Here is a 6,000-nt window from a genome sequence, read left to right on the forward strand (position 1 = left end):
CTAGAATTGCGGCAGACATCCCGCCTCGCTTTGTTCTAGCCTGGGCAAGAGGAGTTTGCACAAATCACGCTCCGTGTTTGTTTTAAAATACTGTGAAACTTATTGCAGCTATAATGAGTTCTCTACAGGGGGGGAGGTGGTGACATAATGGTATTGCCACCGGGCTGGAACCCAGGGTAATTCACGGCAGATGGTGGAATTTGAATTCAATAAAAAATCTGGAATTAAAAGCCTGATGATGACCATGAAACCATTGCCGATTGTCATAAAAATCCACCCTGTTCACTAATGCCCTTTAGGAAAGGAAATCTGCCGTCCTTACCTGGTCTGGCCTACATGTGACTCCAGACCCATAAGCAATGTGGTTAACTCTTAAAAATGCCCTCTGAAATGGCACCACCACCTTCTCAAGGGCAATTAGGGATGGGTAGCAAATGTTGGGCCTGGCCAGTGATGCCCACATCCCAGTGAATGAAGACAGAAAAAAATTGAGATGTACAAGTTCATAACTGAGAGGTTTGACTGAAGTATACCAATGTTGAAATGACGTTTCTAATATCAAAATGCAGCAGCGAAGTCTTGTTTATCTAGTAGGAACTAGAAGTCTTGTTTGTCAATAGTCTTGAAGCCAACAGTGAACCTTTCTGAACCTGGCTGATAGCTGCAATTTTTCATTTATTTAAACTAATGTTTTGAAAGTTCCCCTTAGTGCAAAAATATTTAAATTGACAGGCTGAGATGTGGGGTTGTGAACAGTCATGTAAATACAGATACACAGAGCTCTCTTCTGGCTGAGGATCCAATTCAGTCATACAGGATGAATCAGGTGTTGCAGCTTTGCATTAATTGGTGACACAGTATTAACCTCAGCCAATCCAACACTGAGCAGTCCTGACTTGGCAAATCAGTGCCTTGTTAACAGGGGTTCCTATTATCCACTCCTTTTCCAGGGGTTTGCCAATTCGGAGCCATAGACCACACAATCCTTACAATTCTTTGAACTAATTTCTGAATGTTCCCCCATTATTTACCAAAATAACCTTGTGTGTCTGTTGAATAACTGCACGTGTGAGGTACTGCTGATTATGAACAGTAATCCAGTGGACTAGTTCAAATATCACCACTCATAACTGTCTATCTTCCACCATCCACCACTGTTTCTTCAACAAAGCTTCAGATTAGCTTCCAGGCTTCTGCTAGTGTTAGTGTCGCCGTGTAATTAGCTGCCAGTATCCTGAGTCATTTGGCAACTGATGTTCCTTTGCTTTGTGGAACAGCACCTTGCATCAGTTCAGTGCCTGATCTGAGAGACTGCAAACTCACTGTTTGAAGAATCAATGAAGTAAGAAAAAAGCACCATGCGTTTATATGGCACTTTTCGTGGCATCAGGATGTCTTAAAGTGTTTCGCACTCAGCAATGTACTCAAAGTACTGGCACCACTGCAATGTAGGGAGGTGCAGCAGCCAATGTGGGCACAGTAAGGTCCAACAACAGCAAAAGATAAATGAACATATGATTTCTTTTAATGACTTTGATTGAAGATAAATGTTGGCCCAGGACACGGGGTGAACTCTCCGACAAGATCTTCTTCATCCTTTGAGGCCGTCATCTTGGTTGTTTGGTAGTGTTCCAGTGGGTACAATCTGTGCCAGGAAGGTTCTGCTGTAAATAGGATAGGGTACTGCAGATGAGTTGCTGGCTCACGTTCTCCTCTCTTTGTGTTTTCTCTCGGCCTTTGATATGCATTTGCTTTCAAAGGAGGAAGCAGTTGCGGCAAAATGGGTGAGCTTCTCCCAGGACTCACGGTCGATCTCAAAACTCCGAAATGAAGCCTCCAGAGTGTCCTTGTAGCATTTCCTTTGACTGTCATGAGGCTCAAGCTTTCTGTAAAAAAAATGTGCTTTGATAAGCAAGTGTCAGGCATTCTGGCTACATGACCAGCCCAACTCAGTTGCGACTGTCTCAAAATGGCATGGATGCTTCGCATGCCAGCTCGGAGTGCACCTCGGTGTCTGATATTTTGTCCTGTCCTCTGATCTTCAGAAGCTTCTGAAGGCAACTCAAGTGAAAGTGATTGAGCTTCTTGGCTTGACACTAGTACACAATCCTCTTCATTCCCAGACAGATATTCAAAGACTGCCAAAGGCTACACTTGCTTTGGCATTTGTTCCATGTATCTTAACATCGATATAGACAGCTAGAGAGAGTGTGCTGCTGAGATAGAGACCACAATCAGATCAGCCATGATCTTATTAAGCAGCACAGCATGTGGCAAGAGGCCAAATGGCCGACTCCTGCTTCTAATTCGTATGTTTGATTGAGATAATTGGACTTCTCCGCTGCTGACAGGTTCTGGTTGCAGACTGAAAGCTTGGGCTTGAGATAGCGCTTCCCTGGACCAGGCTGGTACATTACTTCGGTTTTCTTCATGCTGATTTCATAAGGCTGTAGTTGTCGTGTGCACTGAAGAATAAGTCCATGTTATGTTGCATGTCCGGCTCCGATACAGCAGCTAGACCCTCCAGACCCACAGCAATGTGGTTGACTCTTAAATGCCCTGTGAACTGGCCTAGCAAACCACTCAGTTGTATCAAACCATTGTACCCTCACAGCTCACTGAGTTGAAGGCCTTGGTCAGATCAACAAATGTGGTTCTTGGCATTTTGCTTGGAGCTGTCTAACTGCAAATACCCTATTAGTGGTTCCTCAACCTTTTCTGAAACTGCACTCTCTCTCTCTGGCAGCAGATCCTGGTCAAGATGTTGCACCAAGAGGTTCAAAAGGAACTTGGTGAAGATTTTGCCTGCAATGAAGAGGAGTGAGATTTCTCTATGATTGTCACAAGATTGGCAAATTCCATTTCACTTGTACAGGTTGACACTGGAGGCATCTTTATATTCTTGCAGGATGGCTCTTTGCTCCCACATAGACTGAAAGAGTTCAGTGAACTCCTTGACCAGGCACTGAACTCCACCTTGTAGGCCTCAGCTGGGATAACATCAGCTCCTGGAGATTTGCCTCTAGACAGGAGTGTGATTGCTTTTGTCATTTCTAACAGCATGGGTGGGTCATCAATCATCAAGAGAACAGTTGATGGCAGCCTGTGGCAGCCTGTTGATAGCTTCTTTATGTTGCATTTCTGGGTCCTTTCTGCAAACTCACCAGTCACACACACTGGATTGGTAAACTATAAGTAGGTGTGATTTATTTGAATATTCCAGCTGATATATATACACATTGCAGGGTAGCTCAGCAGACAGATCTACTCTTGGGATTCAGCAACCATTACTCACAGCACCAGCTGCAACTCCTGCACTACTAACTGGCTTCTGGTCACACACTGCTTTGCATCCTGGTTCCTTGATCATTTGCATATTCTCTTAAAAATGATAACACAACAACCCCACTTTTTTCCAAGATACCATTACGCACATTAAGAGTAAAAATGCATACACAGGAAGGGGTTGCAGAAACTACACAAATGATGAACAGAGATCTATCTTTTAAAAGCTTAAGAGTCCATATAACGTATAGGTGTCCTTCCAATCTTCCCAGATCTTGTGATGGTATCATCTTCCTGAGATCTAGACATCACTTAGGTATTCTTGACTTGCAGGTGCATTGGCATCCTGTGTATTACTGGAGCGCTGATCATTTTCATGGCGAGCTTCCACAATTTCACTTTCCAAGTTCATTTTATGCTGCGTTTTAGACACAACTGGAGCATTGGGCATTATGCTGTTGTATAATTCCCTTAGCTAGCTACTGTTTCTCCTGAACATCACCGTAACACCTCCTTAACCTCACAGGATCTAGGCTCACTGCACATTTTGGATACTTCCACAGGTAGCCAGGTTGCCTGGGTAGGACGTATGACCCGAACATTTGTCCTACACCTAGACTAGGCAGTCCTCCACCTGCCTGCAGGTCAATGCTGTCTCTATTCTCCTTTGCTTTTCAAGAAGTTTCTCCAGTATTCCTGAGAATTTGGGCTGCTGTTGACTTGGCAATGTTGTCCTACCCTGCCTGCCGAACATGATTTCTGCTGGTGATGGTAAGCCCATATCTAAAGGCGTTACTCTCAAGTGTAACATGGCAATACGAAGATCTTGTTTTGTTTCTCTGCACTTCACAGTTAATGCCTTAATGGTGCAAAGCATTCGCTTGGCAATACCACTAGATCTGGGATGGTATGGTGAGGTGTCACATGGTTTATGCCTCATTTAGCGCACATGTCCCAAAAAAGTCTTCCAGGACATTGTAGCCCCTTGTCCAATATAATCTCTTCAGCTGTACCAAACAAACTGAATATTGCACTTATTGTATCCGGCACAGAAGCACTCGAGGTATCCTTCAATTATCCGATGATTGGAAACTTGGAAAAGTAATCAGTTGAGTAGGAGAAAGTTGTTGCCATGGATAGTGAGTAAACCTGTTCCAATTTTGGACCAAGGATAAGATGGAACCTTCTAAGGGTGTAGCAGTTCTTTGCGTTGATGTGGTTGGTGACTCTGACATGCTTCACACATCCCCACTACTTTCTCATTATCGTTGTTGATCCCTGGCCAATACACAGTTTCCCTTTCCAGGTACCTCACCTGCTCTGCGCCCATATGCTCCTGGTGTAACTGGTGAAGAGCTTCAGGTACAAGCACCTGTTTTTCTTTGAAAATCACAACTCTTGAAATACCTAGTTCATCTCTGTACAGCCAAAAACATCTTAGGGTGTCTGGCACATCTTGTATCGTATCAGGCCATTCTTCTACAATAACTTTCCATAGTGCCTTCAGTCATGGATCATTTACTGTTTCCTCCTGAGGTTAGCTGCATTTGCATTGACCAAAACTCATCAGATCAACACTGAGTACATCTTCAAAATCTACACCATCTACTCGTAGGTCTAGCAAAACATCTGCACTTTTTTTTGGATTCGGTAACCTGATCAGTGTCTGAACTAACCATTTTTCTACCTGGTTTATAACAGACTTCAAAGTTGTATCCCTGTATTTTTATTAGAAGTCTCTGTAGTCTGTGTGGTGCACTCATCAGTGGCTTGCAGCAAATCATCTCCAGTGGTTTGTGGTCGGTTTCCACAATGAATCATTTACCAAAACGTGTGGAATCTTGTGATACCGAACGCCAGGGTGAGTGTCTCACTCTCTATGTTTGAATAATTGGATTGCACTTGCGATAGACTTTTGAAACCAAATGCAATTGGTTTCCTATCTTACATAATGCATGCTCCCAATCCTTTCTGAGATGTGTGACCTCCAAAAGCACCTTTTTTCTTGGATCTTAGTATTGTAGAACACATATCTCTTCTGACAATGCCTGTGTAGGTGACTCAGACACACGTTGATGGTCATCCTGCCACACACATGAAACATCCTTCCTAACAACTCTCTAAGTGATGATGCTCCAATGGTAAAGTTGGGTATGAACGGCACTAAGAAGGTAAAGAATACTGTCCTCTCTGTCCTGGGGAGTAGGCATATGCCGTACATCTCCGAGTTTGCCTGGGTCAGGGTGGATCCTAGAACTTGAATAAATAGAGCCACGAAAGTTAATCTGACCCACATTCACCTGGGATTTCTTGCTGTTGAAGATGAGTCCTTCACAATGCGCTGTTGCTATCAGTGAGTGTAGATTTCGGTCTTGCTCTTCAGCAATATCTTCGACACTGGATACGCATCCAGGAACATTTTCTGTAATTCTGTCCATGTGCTGCTGCAACGGATCCTGACTTATGGATAAACCAGAAGGTAATCACTGGAAGCAGCATCTTCCGATTGGTGCCCTGAAAATAGTGATTTCATGTGATCCCTCTGCCAAATGAACCGACCAGTATGGCATCCAGCTTGGAGAAAACCTTTGCTCTTGTGAATTTGGGATTCAATTCCTTTAATGTTGGAATCTTGTGTGGGCATCTTTTTAGAGTGAGATTTAGATGGGTCCAAGCTTACCCAGACTGTGCCATCTTTTTTCAGTACGCTTGTGA

This window comes from Cetorhinus maximus, chromosome 15, assembly GCF_964194155.1.
Source record: "Cetorhinus maximus chromosome 15, sCetMax3.hap1.1, whole genome shotgun sequence".
NCBI lineage: Eukaryota > Metazoa > Chordata > Chondrichthyes > Lamniformes > Cetorhinidae > Cetorhinus > Cetorhinus maximus.